Source organism: Myotis davidii, unplaced genomic scaffold (genome assembly GCF_000327345.1).
Source record: "Myotis davidii unplaced genomic scaffold, ASM32734v1 scaffold97, whole genome shotgun sequence".
Lineage (NCBI taxonomy): Eukaryota > Metazoa > Chordata > Mammalia > Chiroptera > Vespertilionidae > Myotis > Myotis davidii.
In genome coordinates this window covers 105,277-120,546 of record NW_006289392.1, presented here as the reverse complement: position 1 = coordinate 120,546, position 15,270 = coordinate 105,277, and the positions used below count along the sequence as shown (strand labels likewise).

The following is a 15,270-nucleotide window of genomic DNA, read 5'->3' as shown; positions in this document are numbered from 1 at the left end:
AAATGTGACCCAAATCTCCCAACAGGTACCAAAAAGGTTCATTTGTATTGACAGTTCACTTGCATTTACAACTATATCCTTCTTAAATCATTTCTTTCAGTCCTGCTACCTAAACTTTAATCTTACCAAAAAAGTTAGAATTTCAGTTCTTGTTAACAATGCACATAAATCCAAACGTGTAAAATATTACAAAATTCTTCCAAAAGCTTCAAATACAACACAAAAATTGTCCATCTTTATAAATTGAAAAATTTCCCCCCACGACTAAAATAGTTTCCCCACCCACCTGAAAAATCCGGAACTGAAATTTTCTGTTTAGCAAAATGCCCCAGTAGAACAGCCCCGCGTACAGCTGGGTGGACTACAAATCAGTCCCGTGTGAAACTTCCCTCCCACCCTCCGTTTCTGAGCCTCCTCAGGGCTCTCGCTTGATGTAGAAGTTGGCAGAGCCATTGCTTTCCGGGTCAGATGCTCCTTGCAGGAAACTGTAGTCCTCTCCATCTATCAACTCCTCCTTCAGCTGTCATGTAGTCATTTTCTTATGTCCTTTGTATTGCTGGGACTTAGCCTTTTTCTTCTGTTTTGATGAACCTGATTGGCTTTCTCTTGTTGACTGTGATGCGGGAGGCTGTAGTTGATATCCAGTTAATTGACACCACCCTACAGGATAGAGGTCAGGAAACTCACAGTCTACCCACTGGTCATATTCTAAAATTCTATACTAACAATTTATTAAAGCTACCTGGAATATAGTGCTTTGATTTTAGACCATCTCACAGCTCTTATGGTGTGTGCATATATTCATATATGCAATATATACACAGATATTCACACAGCAAGAAGCCCAGGGCTGTGTTAAATGTTGTAAACAGATATCACATAAAAGGAAAGCAAGAATGAAAACCCAGTATGTGTATTAGGATGAAGTACCTCTAAGTGGAGTAAGTTCAATCATGTTAATTTCACAGAAACCAACAGGGAAAATAGAAGGGGAGGTTGCATGATAACAGAACCAGTCAGATCCATCTGCTGCTTCTGAGCCATCGATCCCAATCATTAGGAATCTGTCAGCCAGCACCTTTCTAATGGTTGCCACACATATTGTGGAAAGATTTAATGGGTCTATAGCTTCCAATTTCATTCCTTCCTTGAACCATTCCCCTCTCTGGTCCAATTCTTTTACCTTAGCAAATAAATGTGGTGGTGTATCAAAATGTCCATCCTGTTTCTTTGTAATATCAGATCTTTTGAATCGATGGCCTATGCTTCGAGACCAGCCCATATGATGGATCAGTGAGCTGTGCATATGGCACCAGAGTCATCTGTTTTATCTTCGCTGTCTTCATACACTAGTCTTAATCGTCCTCCAATTACACTTTCCACCACTGCTACTCGTGTTCGACACAAATGTCTCTTGTCAACCACTTCTACTCTCATGCAAGGTTTGAAAGGATACTGCATACTTTCTGAAACCTTTTGTGAGAAGTCGGAAGGAAGTGTTTTGGCACCAGTAAGTCGTTTTACTAGAAAAGCTTTCCAGTTCGTATACTTATGATGAATAGTTCTAGGAGGGACAAGAGGCTTCCCACTGGCTGCACACCAGCCAACTGGACGGATATCAGAGCTACAGATATTGCACCAGAAGTCCAGAGCAGAGTCGTTTTCAAATCCTTCATATCTTAAAAGGGCACTGTAACCTGTTAATTTTACAATCCCAGCAATCCAGAAGACTTTGGTAGGCAGGCTGCAGTCTGTATTGGTAACTTCTACTCTCACATTTTCTGAGCTATCACCCCAGCAGGTCCCCATAGGTGCATGTTTAAAGCAGGTAACTGGAGCTGCTATAAAGCTATTGCTATTGAAGTAGTTACTCCAGCTGAAACCTTCCATGGAGACTACTGCTTTAGTCTTTGCTTGATTTTGCAAGGTAGCTTGATACTGAGCGTATGCGGCTAGTCTAGCAACTAAAGGTTGTTTCTGAAGAACTTTTGCTTTCTTTGTTGGAGAGCTGCTACTTGGGTCCTCACTGCAGCTATCATAACCGTCAAACACCCCGAATGAGTCTCTTCTTTTCCTTTGGGATCATGAAAATGTTCAATCTCACAGAAAGGATGTATGATAAAATAAATAATTCACATGAATGGACTTTCAGTTCTTCAAAAGAAAGCTATGAATCCTTAAGAATTAACCTGAAAAGCACTTGTCAGAGGCTGCAGAGGGGGCGGCGGCTTGGGGTGACCTCTAACGTCCCTTCTGACTCTGAAACGTGAGGATTTTCATTTCACAAAAGAGAATGCAAGGGTCCTAGAGGCTCTGTTTTGTTTTTTAAGAGTCTCCATGATGATTTGTCTTTTTCTGTTTTCAACTTTGAACATGTGATATCTGTTTAGATTGAGTGATTGTTACCAGGCAGAATAATGAGGATTTATTTCCTTTGGTTCTGTCTTCTGTTTAATGTCATGATGGTTGAATTCTTTAAAACTTGTATCTGGAGGGCATACTAATGTGCACATGGCCCAGCCTCACTCTGTTTCCAAGCAGTTATTCACTTACTATACTTCTGCTCTGTCAAAGGTGCATCTCTTTCTTACTCTTATTACCTGGCTTTCTATTACTCTCAGCTAATCTAGTACATGAGGAATCATGATTTTTAAAAAAATCCTCTCCTACTAAGATTTTCCTGGCTTCCTCCCCTAACTGTGGAATCACATCAGGGTGATATTCAAGGACTAGTTTCCTGAAACTTTCTGCCCAATTGTTTTTTGAGATCCATGTGATTGAAAGGTAAATAAAAGCAAAGAACAGAAACATCTAAAGTATTATTTTCTATTTTTGGGGCGGGATGTGTGTTGTGGAGCAGAAATAGTGACTTTCAGGAAAGGGAAACTGTGGACAAGAAGCAAGAAAATTGCTCCTTTTGGTGGAAAGAAAGGGATATTTTTGTTACTTTAGAACTTCCTTATCCAAATCATTCCTTCCCTATCTCAATATTTTATCATACAAAATTTTTATTTTAAAATAACATATACTGGGGGGGGGGGAGGAAGGAGACATATGTAATACTTTAAGCAATAAAAAAAATAAAAGAAAAAAATAAAATAACATATACTTAAAATAAAAGGAAATTAAGATGCTCTGAATAAAGAAGGAAGTGGCACTTTCTGTTGTCTATCACTTCTCTCCTGCTTCTGGTCTTAATACTCCTCCCTTACGCAGATGGATGTAACTGTTGGCTGACAATGAGTTAATGGTGCCTCCTGAACCATGACCCAACAGTGTCGGTGGCTTTGCCAAGTCTGTGGCCAGGCACCTTCCCAATTCCAAACTGTGACCATCACTGGTTCCTCGGCCTCAAGGCTGTGCGGGCAGAATGAACAGCTTATTTGTCATTGACTTATTTCTTGCTGTAACTTATCACAAAGATGATCTCCGACTTTGTACATTTGAACCTCAATATAGTCAACATTTCACCTAAATACAATCCATCTGACCTCCATCTTTTTCTAAGATAAAATGAACCTCATAATATTCTCTGGAAATTTTTCGCTCATTGATTGACCCGCATTTTTATTTTTCCTCATTTCCACCTTCCAAGGTAAAAGAAATGCAAACAAGAAATATTAAACAGTCTTCCATGGAGACGTTGCCCAGCTTCCTACTAGGTATAGCACCTGAGTTTCTGAGTTCATGGACACATGGTACAGGGGAATGAAGTTTCAGTTTTTGAGGTTTCCCTTCTCTCTCTCCACATCCGTTCATTCTTATATTTTGATCATCTAAAATACTTCTAAAAATCTCTTTATCTGTCATTTATGTCTCTTACAATGTTGTCTAAAAACACTTAATTGACATTAAGACATGAATCTTGCTTTTCTACATGTGCATCTTACTTGCTTCCCAGTGTTTGCTTTCATGCTTCCATTGCCCCTACTGTGAAGATGAGTACATTGGTCTGTTGTAGCTTAATGACATCATTCCCACTCATAATCATAATTCTTTGTTTACATAGTGCCTTAGGATTTGGAGAGATTTCACATACATTATTATTGTTCATTACTTAGAAATAGTTAAGTGTCTGCTATAGACTAGGCACTGCATTCGGCCCTGGGAATATAAACATGAAAAAGACACAGCTCCTGATTTGCAGGAGCTCACAGGCTCAAAGGGAGGCACATAAGACAACAGACAGGAGACTATATTCAAAAGTAAACTTCTGATAATGGTTTGGTTTCTAAATAGATTTTTTGAAACTGCAAAGTGAATATATTGACTATAAATACTGCAATTTTGTTCCTCTGACAGTTTTATTGCGTGCCAAGTAGCTCATTTGGTTAGAGCATCATCCCGATAAGCCAAGGTTGGGAGTTTGATCCCTGATTAGGGCACAAACAAGAAATAACCAATGAATGCATAAATAAGTGGAACAACAAATGATTTCTCTCTCTCTCAAAAAACCCCCAATAAAACGTTAAAAAATTTGAATAAATTGTTATTTTGGCTTATGAATTAGTTTCTTAAGAGCATGGTTGGCACTAAATCTCTATTGTATCTGGACAAATGTAAGGATCTAATCCAGCCGTGGGCAAACTACGGCCCGCGGGCCGGATCCGGCCCGTTTGAAATGAATAAAACTATTGAAAAAAAAGACCGTACCCTTTTATGTAATGATGTTTACTTTGAATTTATATTAGTTCACACAAAACTCCATCCATGCTTTTGTTCCGGCCCTCCGGTCCAGTTTTAGAACCCATTGTGGCCCTCGAGTCAAAAAGTTTGCCCACCCCTGATAATCCTTGAACTTGAAGCCCTTATCCATGACACTCGGTGATCCCACCAAGTCTCAGACACACAGGGGAGCCCAGTCTGGTCAGTCACCTATCCCCTCTTTACTTCTCAACATTGGTTAATAGTGTCGGATAGAGAAGGAGTCCTGTAACAGGTGAAACTCTTTTCTCTTTTGCTAGCATTCTTGTGGTAACTCACACAGAAGGAGTTGAGCCTTTTCCCATGCTGCTCTGTAACTTCGGCATCATTCGCAGTGGAAATGGATTTGATGGTGTAAGTGTTATTTCCTGGGCAATAAACATCTTAAATAGAGAAGTGAGTCAGCAGAGCCCATGGAACTTATGAACCAAAATTAGTCACATGAGTAGTGGAGCTGCTTAATCTGAATGTAACTTTCTTTTCAAATCATTTCCCTTGAAATTGGGAGGAAATCCCCACAACTCTTGCTCAATTTGGCAGCTGCAGGGATGAGCTATGGCAATACTGTAGTGATAGTTGTAGCTGTTCAAATAATCACAGTCGTTAACCCACTGTAATCGGGACTTTTCCTTAATACGCTTTAAAGAAGTATGAGGTATTACGAATATTGTAATATCCAATCAAAAGTAAAGATGATTGGGGGTGGGGGCTGAGAGAGGTCAATTGGGGGGGGGGAAGGGACATATGTAATACTTTCAACAATAAAGATCAAAAATAAAAATAAAATAAAAATTAAAGAAGCAAAGATGATTAAGGAAAGTACTCAGAACCATAGTTAAAACAAATTGCTCTTTTACTTCTAATTTGGGTGTTTTGGAATGAAACAATTTTGTGCTTTCAAAGTCTAATACAGATCATGTGTCATAGAAATGTACATTTGAAACCTATATGATCTTCTTAAGTAAGAAAAGGTGGGTGGCCCTAACTGGTTTGGCTCGGTGGATAGAGCGTTGGACTGCGGACTGAAGGGTCCTAGGTTCGATTCTGGTTAAGGGCATGTACCTTGGTTGTGGGCACATCCTCAGTAGGGAGTGTGCAGGAGGCAGCTGATCGATATTTCTCTCTCATCGATGTTTCTAACTCTCTATCCCTCTCCCTTCCTCTCTGTAAAAAAAATCAATAAAATATATTTTTTAAAAAATGTGGGTGGATGGAGTCAGTGTGACTGCTTTTAAATGTCAATAAGACTAGTTAGTAGGCTGATTACCTATTTCAAGGTTTTAAAGTCTATTTATAAAAGTTACCTATTTTATTTCCTCATTGCAAAGGAAAAGTAAACTAATTTCAAACCTGAGTTTTTGCATTGAGGACACAGAAAGGCTATTCTCCAGTTCTAAGCTAACTGGATGCCTGGTAAGGCAGAACTTTAAGATTATGCTGCATCTTGACTTTTCAGTAGAGACAGCAAGTTGCAGCAGAAATTACCCAAAGAAATCACTTGATTGGCCTTTCCTGACTATGCAGTTGTGACTTTTTTTCTTCATGGCCCAAGGAAGGCAGTAGAAGTGTATCCTCCCTCCCTTCTTACACTTTTTTTAATATATATAAATTTTATTGATTTTATACAGAGAGGAAGGGAGAAGGATAGAGAGTTAGAAACATCGATCAGCTGCCTCCTGCACACTCCCTACTGGGGATGTGCCCACAATCAAGGTACATGCCCTTGACCGAAGTCGAACCTGGGACCCTTGAGTCCGCAGGCTGACGCTCTATCCACTGACCCAAACCGGTTAGGGCCCTTCTTACACTTTCATTAATGCGCATGGCGCTGAGGAGGAGCTGAAACATTTATATAAGGAGCTTAGGGACCTCTAAGAGTCCGACCTCTTGTCCCAACATTCAAGGGTAGGGAGTCTAATAGGAGGGAGATTGCGTGGCCCAGTCCAAGACCTGGCAGATAAGGCCAGGAGTTGTAGTTCCCTGCTTAGAATCACTGATAGCTGAGATGGAGCCAGTGAGCCGGCTTGTGCTGGTGAAGTGAGGAGGAGAGCACACCGTGAGGCAGCTGCTGCTGGAACCTGGCCTCCCCCAGCTTTCTTGGGACAGACTCACCTCCTGGGGAAGTAGCTGTGTCAAAAGAGCCGTCATCTTGAAACCCTAAGTGACTTCCAGCGAGGCACCCGCTTGTCCTCTCTCTAGCGACTCTTGTTTAGACACAGCAAAGGGACATGGAGCGTTCCCCAGGCTTCTCTCAGAGCATCGGGGACACGCGTTCCCAGAGGACCCTTCCAGGAAGAACTCATCCGGTGGAGACAGGCACCCTTCAGCTGTGAATGCCAAGCAGGTTTGAGCCTCTCCTTCTCCCTTTTGGGACACTGTACTCACTTAGGGTTTCTCACACTTCAGGGAGCGAGGACCTTGGGGAGGCTGACCCGGACTCGCACGTCGGGGGCTGAGCATTACATTTGGGGGCATTGGTCACACCTCCAACTGGGATTGGATACTATGGTTACACAGGTAATGATTTACACACATAAGGGCAAATAAGCATTAATTCTTTCTGTGAAAAATAAGAGGTTCCTCCCCTCCCCCTTTGTTAGAACATTTACTTTAGAAAACTTGTTCTTTCACAGTCTCTTCAAAATATATGTAAATACTTTGAAAAGTTAACCATTTGTCAGTTTTATGACTCTGGAATCTTTCTCAAGGACCCGGGCGTGGTCCCTTTGAAATGTAAATATCCAAGGAAGACAGTGCCCCCACCTCCCAGCTTCTGTGGGTGGGAGGTGCCTCACCTCTGCAGGCACCTGGCGCCCAGCTGCAAAATTACCTCCTGCCATAAAGACAGAAGTTCATTATTTCTTTGTATAAAACCAGTTAACTAACACAGATGGGTCACCCCAATTACCAGGTGAGTTGGGATGAACTATGTGTGATAAACGGTGCTATGAATACTGAAATAAATTTGCAAATGGTGGCAAAACTGGCTTTCCAGACGGAAGTCAATTGCTCTTCATCTGGACAGGACAGAACTTGCATGTCCATAGACAAGAGTTGCTTTGTGTTGCTAGCAGTTATGTGCAACCTACAGAGTGGCAAAATAGTTCCCATAGGTTTGGAATCAGACAGTAGAGGAGTCTCCTTAAGTCCATTAATGGATGAATGGATAATGAAAATGTGGGTTGTATATACAATGGAACGTATTCAGCCATAACCAGGAATGAAAGCTTGCCTTTGTGACAACTTGGATGGACCTTGGAGGGCATTGTGTGAAGTGAAATATGTCAGAGAAAGACAAAGACCATATGATCTCACCTGTATGTGCAATAAAAACAAAAACAATAAGCTCATAGATACAGAGAACAGATTGGCAGTTGACAGAGGTGAGGAGTGGAGGGGTGGTGTGGAGAGAGGGTTGGGGAAACAAAGTAATGGGTAAAGAGGGTCAAAAGGCATAAAATTCCAGTTATAAAATAAAGAAGTGCGGCGACTATAGTTAATAGTCCTGTGTTGCATATTTGCAAGTTGCTAAGAGAGTAGATTTTAAAAGTTCTCATCACAAGAAAAAAATTATGTGCGGTGACAGATATTAGCTAGACTTATCGTGGTGATCATTTTACAAATATACAAATATCAAGTTATTATGCTTTACTCCTGAAATGAATATGTTATTTATCAATTATACCTCAATTTAAAAAGACAATGCAGGTTTTCACTGAACACAAAATTTCCCCAACAATCTTATTCTTTTCACTGTAAAGAAACAAAACACATTATGACACTTTTGAGAAGTTGGCAGTGTGTTGTAATTGTTTCCTCATTTCCTCTATCAAAACAAGTCTCTTACCTTAAGTCTGATTAGAAGTCACTTTTTCTCTGAAGAGTTCACCGATTAACCATACATGGCTTATTACCATGCTCATTAATAAACATTGTTTGTGTTTAATATTCTGTTGCTGGGTCTGACACTTACCGTCAGTATAAGTAATCATAACTCTGCAAGGCCATAAATAATTGCAATAGTTATTAGGATTACTAATAAAGGCAAAAAATGTAAGCAATTGCATTTCTTCAATTGTAAAATGCCAAATAACTCGCCTGACTAATTAAAGCCCCCTCACAAACAAACCAGTTTTGAAAGGTGAATTTACTCTCCCAGCTGGGTGGCTTATTTGGTTGGAGTGTCATTCCCTGCACCAAAAGGTTGTGGGTTCGATTCTTGATCAGGGCACATAACTAGGTTTCGGGTTCAATCCCGGGTTGGGGCATGTATGAGAGGCAGCTGATGGATATTTCTCCCACACATCGATGTTTCTCTCTCTCTCTCTCTCTCTCTCTCTCTCTCTCTCTCTCTCTTGCTTGCCTTTCCCCTCTCTCTAAAAATCAATAAAAACATATCCTCTGGTGAGGATGAATAAATAAATAAAGGTGGATTTACTAGATGGATGGATGATTTTGGCTTGATGTAGACCCAATCTACAGTGTCATTTTTGTTCGTTTGCTTTTAATGTTTTTCAAATATATTTGTTTTATTTTCTGTTATAGACAGTCAAATTTCTTAAAAGCAGGTGCTGTGTCTGGTTCATCTTTGTAAGTCAAACATCTAGCACAATGCCTGTTGGTGCTTAATAATATCGGCCCAGTGACTAACGCTTCTGACTCTACATCTCTTGAGGGCAGGGATCTTGCCTGCTGTGTCTTAGGCTGCTCAGTCAATGTTGGTAGCTTGAGTGCCTCTACTAAGGTCTCAATTAATCTCTTTATTTTGAACTTCATTTTTCTTCTCTCCTTGGGGCCGAGGGATGTTCGGTAAGTAGTGTAGTGGTTTATGGGAAAACCTACGGCATCGTGGAAACAGCACCGGATTGACTAAGGGCCAGGAGGTCTGGCACTACCAGGGACTAGTTGGTGATCTTTGGGCATAATATTTCACTTCCTGAGCTTTCGTCTTTTATTTCCTCTGCACCTCAGTTTACTCTTCTGTACAATAGGGATAACAGCCTTCATCTTTATTTTTTTTAATTTTTTTTATTGCTTAAAGTGTTACAAAGAGTATTACATATGTCTCCTTCTTTCCCCCCCATTTGACATTTCCCCGGCCTTCCCTACCCCCCAGTGTCTTATGTCCATTGGTTATGCTTATGTGCATGCATACAAATCCTTCGGTTGATCTCTTACCCCCTTCTTCATCTTTATTTTTAATTGGGGCATTGTGATGATAAACAAGACTTGTTCTGTATGTTAAACTCTATGGAAGCAATGAAAGGATCCGGTGAAATATAGGCTGCAATTTAAGTTTTGGTCCCAAATGATTTTATTTTTTATTTTTTTAAATATATTTTATTGATTTTTTACAGAGAGGAAAAGAGAGAGATAGAGAGTTAGAAACATCGATGAGAGAGAAACATCGATGAGAGAGAAACATCGATCAGCTGCCTCCTGCATATCCCCCACTGGGGAAGTGCACGCAACCCAGGTACATGCCCTTGACCGGAATCGAACCCGGAACCCTTCAGTCCGCAGGCTGACGCCCTATCCACTGAGCCAAACCGGTTTTGGCTGATTTTAAATCACAGGTATGTATGTTGGTTGTGTATGTGATTATGAATACACGTACAATAGGTTTATCTCTCAGCTGATACACTTCCTTTTTAGTCATTATTTCAAACATGTGACAATTCGATAATATCAGGCCTCTCTGGAGGTCTTTCTGAAGATGTCTGTCCGTGTGTGATTTTGCCCGTGGACAACTCCATTGTAAATGTAGTGGGACAGGTTTTTGTAGAGAAACAGGTAGTAAATGAACTATACCCTTTAGGTTTTCAGCTTGCTTGAGAGATAAGGTCAGTAAGCTATTTGTCTGTGAGCACAGTGATGTCAGACCCCAAACTAGGGATCACTGCCTGCTGCTTCTCAGCCCAAACACAAGTGAACCTGAAAGTTCTCTCTGTCTCCACTGGTATGTCCTCATCCACTATCACCATCCCTCATCTGGGCGAATGCATTGCCTCCTGCCTCCCTTCTTCCACCTTTACCCACTAAAATCCATTTTCCTAGTGTCCAGAATGATCTTTTAGAAACATAAATTAGATCACATCATCCCCCTGCTTAGAGCTATTAGCATTTAGATAAAATCCACATTTCCTTACCCAAGTCCACAAAACCTCTGAACAAGCTGCAACTACCTCTCCCACCCCACCCACCCATGGCCACTCTCTCTTCTGCCAACTCCCCTCCGCCCACAGTGACCTCTTTCTCTGTCTGCCACACCCCAAGCTCACTCCAGCCTCAGGACCTTTGCACTAGCTGTTCTTTTTGCCTAGAATGTACTTCCTCATAATCTGAGCATGAGAACTTTTGTCTTGGTCTTGAGGTCTTAGTTTAACTGTCACCTCTTCAGAGAGGTTCTGAATTCTCCAGATAGCATTTTCCACTATCTGATATTGTGATCTGTAAGGAAAAATTATCTAATTATCTAGTCTCATTTCCCCTCAACTAGGATGTATGCTCCTGGGAACAGGGATATGTTTCTCTTATTTGATGCATTGTTAGTGCTTATAAAATACCTTGGCTGATCGTGGGTGCTCAATAAATATTTGCCAGATATGTGAAAGGCACTCAGATAATTATTAAATTGGTTTGTTTTCCTCTACTTGTGGGCAAAACTAACATGTGAGGTTTTGGGATGCAACACACGGCTTCCAACCTTGATGGGTTGGCCAGAAAGCAATGCAGTGAGGTGGTAAGGTGGCATAGCAAAGACTAATAGTCACACTACAAGAGGGAAGGGGCCAGGAAAGCAGGCTCTTGTCTTCATGGAACAACCAACTGACAAAGCTTGTGACTTTGGCAGGCAGCCCAAGTGTAATTACTACTTAGAGAAACAGGGAGATCCTGCCCTACTCCCCAACACTTCAGGTTGTTGTTGCTCCTTGAAGCAATTTGTGAGCACCTGCCATAGACCATACCAGCCTTCGGAGCCTCTGCATTAGGAACTCGGTTCATGGGTATCTGTGTAGTTAAGTGAAATAATGTCTGGCACATGATAGGCATTCCATAGGGTGAAGTTTTATTACCTTGTGCCCGGGTGTAACCATCCCTGTCAAGGTCCCAGGCAGGAAGGGTGGAGCCTTTCTGGATATTGGGAAGGTGAGGGTATGAGGTGTCAACAAGGTGGGAAAGGAATGCTGACCAGCCAGGCCACTGCATTAGTTTTGTACATTGTGTACCATCTGCGCAGCTCTCCTCAGTGCCCTGGGCCAGCAGGTGTTGCTGTTCTCTCTTCTCTTGTAAGTATTTAACCGTGTAAGATGCTAAGGCTACCAGCCACTGCTGAGTGACAGGCAAAAATCACAAGTCATAGATGTTGCCCTCTGCTCCTCAGCTCAGAAAGCTGAAACTATGACCTAGGTCTTCAATACTTAAGAGAACTTGGAAGTTTGTGCATTTGATAAGCTGACCTGCTTGGTGTGTAACAAAGTATTAAGCCCCAGAATGTGTACTTTTCCTTCTTTATTCATTCATATATGTTCATATACTGAGTACCTGCTGTATGCCAGATTCTGCACTAGGTGCTTAGGATACATCAGTGAATAAAACAGACGAAGTCTCTGCTCTCAGGAGCCTACATTCCATTGGAGAATTTCACAGTAAACATTTGCATTGTGTATAAGTTAATTATATATTAGAAGGTGATGGGCCTATAGATGAAAAGTAATGAGGTATAGGGGGACCAGTAGTGCCTGGAGGTGGGATAGGGTAGGTTATGGTATTAAATAGAGTAGTCAGGATAAGCCTCATTGAGAAGGAGAGATTGTATCAAAGTCTTGAAGGAGGTGGGAAATTTTGCAATGGACATCAGGAGGGACAGAATTCCAGGCAAAGAAAAACAGTAGACCCCAAGGTGGAAGTTTGCTTGGTATATTTGGGGAACAGAATGGCCAGTGTGGCTGGTGCAGAAAGAATGAGAAGAGAAGAAGGAGATGAAATTGGAGAGATAAGTGGGGACCAGATGTGGTAGGGCCTTGTAAGCCATCCTAAGAACCTTGGCTTTTACTCTGATGGAATGGGAAAGCTGTGTAGAATTTTGAGCAGAGAAGTTTTATGATATGATTTACACTTTCGAAAGGACCACTTGTAGCTGCTATATTGAGAGTAGATTGTAGGGAAGCCAAGGGAAGGAGCTCAGGGACAAGGTAGGATGGTGTTCTTAGATACATTATGTTCTGTATTAATCTTTTTTTTTAAATCTTTATGGTTGAGAGTATTATAAATGTTCCCCCTCCCCCCCATTGATCCTCTCTACCCTGTTCCCACCCCACCCCACCCCAAGCCTTCACCACCCTGTTGTCTGTATACATAGGTAATACATATCTAATCTAATAATAGACAAACATGGTAATTAACCATACCTCCGACATGCTTCCCATTGGCTAATCAGAGCGATATGCAAATTAACTGCCAACCAAGATGGCGGCCTGCAGCCAGGCAGCTGAAGCGAACAGGAGGCTTGGTTGCCCCGGCGATGGAGGAAGCCAAGGTTCCCCACCTGTAGCAGTCTGGCTCTGAGCTCCTGAAGTAACAGCTTCAAAAGATACAATGTTTCAATTATAGAAGCTAAAAGATGGCGGTTAATTTGCATATGTAGGCTCCAAGCTTTGAAGTGAAGCCAAACAGCCCCGAAGTGGCAGAGCAGTGAGGCTTCACTGCCCCGGGATCAGTGGAGCCGTGAGACCTCAGGGCCCCAGGATCGGCGGAGCCGCGAGGCCTCCTGGCCCCTGGAGCAGCGTCATGGGGGCAGCACTGCAACCCCCAGATAGGCCCTGCTTTGTGGGTGACAGCGGCAGCGCCCCAACCCCCTGATCGGCCCTGCTCTGTGGGTGACAGGGGGCATACCCCAACCCCCTGATCGGCCCTGCTCTGTGTTACAGGGGCAGCGTCCCAACCCCCTGATCCGCCCTGCTCTGTGCGTGTCAGGGGGTGGCGCCCCAACTCCTGGATCGGCCCTACTCTGTGAGTGACAGGGGGGAGCTCCCCAACCCCCTGATCTGCCCTGCTCTGTGCATGTCAGAGGGTGGCGCCCCAACTCCCAGATCAGCTCTGCTCTGTGTGTGACAGGGTGTGGTGCCCCAACCCCCCATGGGCCCTGCTGTGTGTGTGACAGGGGGCAGCGCCCCAACCCTCTGATTGGTCCTACTCTGTGATGGGAGGTGCTGGTGGCAGTGGATACTGCAGGGCAGGGCTGGCGCCATGGCTGCTCCTGAGTGGGCATGGCGCCTGCAGCCTGGCCCAGGCCCTGGGGTCGCAGCCTCTGCCCATGGCTTCTGCAGGGCTGGACTGCCACTCCTCCTGCTGTAATGCTTAGGCAGATCCCGGACTCTTCCATGACTGGGGGCTCTCTGCCAGGGCTCGGCCCCTTGACCGGACTCCCCAGCTCGGCCCTGACTGCAGAGGAGCTGAAATACGCTGACATCCACAACATTGGGGCCATGATCACCCCCTTGCACTTCCTGGAGGTGAAACTGGGCAAGAGGCCTCAACCTGTGAAAAGTGAGCTAGATGAGGAAGAGGAGCGGAGGAAAAGGCGCCAGGAAAAGAACAAAGTGGTGGCAGCCTGAGGCCGGAACAAGAATGAGCAGTCGGAGTTTCTGCAGGGAAATCTGAATGGCTAGAGCTCATGAATGCAGAGCTGAAAACCCAGATGGAGGAGCTGAAGCAGGAGTGGCAGCAGCTCATCCTGATGCTTGACTGGCATTGCCCCACCTGCATCGTCAGGACCAACAACAGTGTTAAGACCCCCGACTCAGAAGGCAACCCACTGCTGGAGCAGCTGGAGAAGAAGTGACCATGGGCTTTGAGGAGGAAGAGAAGGAGGAGGAGGGTTCCAGAGGGCTCTTCCTCGATGCATGAAAAACTCTTCAATGAAGCTCAGCACAGCCTGCATTGGCCAGGCTTTTTTGTGAAACTCAGATCAGCCACACCATGGGAAGAAACCCAGGCTGATGAAACCCAGGACCAAGCGCTGAGACCAAAGTAGTCCTGAGGTTGGCCTGTTCTGCCTGGGGCCAGGCTTGCAGGAGGCAGGACAGAGGCTCTGGGCCAGAGAGACGCCCAACCAGGCAGCTGTGGGCACTTCTCCGGCCTCTCCGCCAGGGCACCCACCCAAAGGACCTCCGAGCAGCCAGGAAAAGCCATGAATTGCAACTAAAATTAGCCTGAGTATGGGACTCAGAGTGAAACTGCAATTTGCCTGCCCCCAGCCCTGACGCTGACCCGGACCCTGACTCTGATCCTGATGCAAAGCTGGAGAAAGGCACAGTGCCAGGCCCTGCTGTACCCACCCACCGTGGTCCAGCTCAGTCCTGGCTGGAGTGGCATCAGGGGCACACCCTCGTCGGCCCTGCTGGAGTTGCTGTGGGCACGAGGCACGGGCACCCTGACAAAGCACATACTCACTGAATGTTTACAGACTGGCTGTCCTGGCAGGGCTTTCAACTGCACATGTTTTTTATGCTTTCTTTGTTTTCTTTTAATATATTTTTTACAAAAAAATGATTTTTAAAAAAG

At 43.6% G+C, this 15,270-nt stretch overlaps 2 pseudogenes; one reads left to right on the top strand and one right to left on the bottom strand.

The window, feature by feature from the left end:
* Positions 1-209: 209 nt before the first annotated feature.
* LOC102757227 lies at positions 210-5,030 on the bottom strand (annotated as a pseudogene).
* An 8,877-nt stretch (positions 5,031-13,907) lies between these two features.
* On the top strand, positions 13,908-14,578 carry LOC102762056 (annotated as a pseudogene).
* Positions 14,579-15,270: the final 692 nt, after the last annotated feature.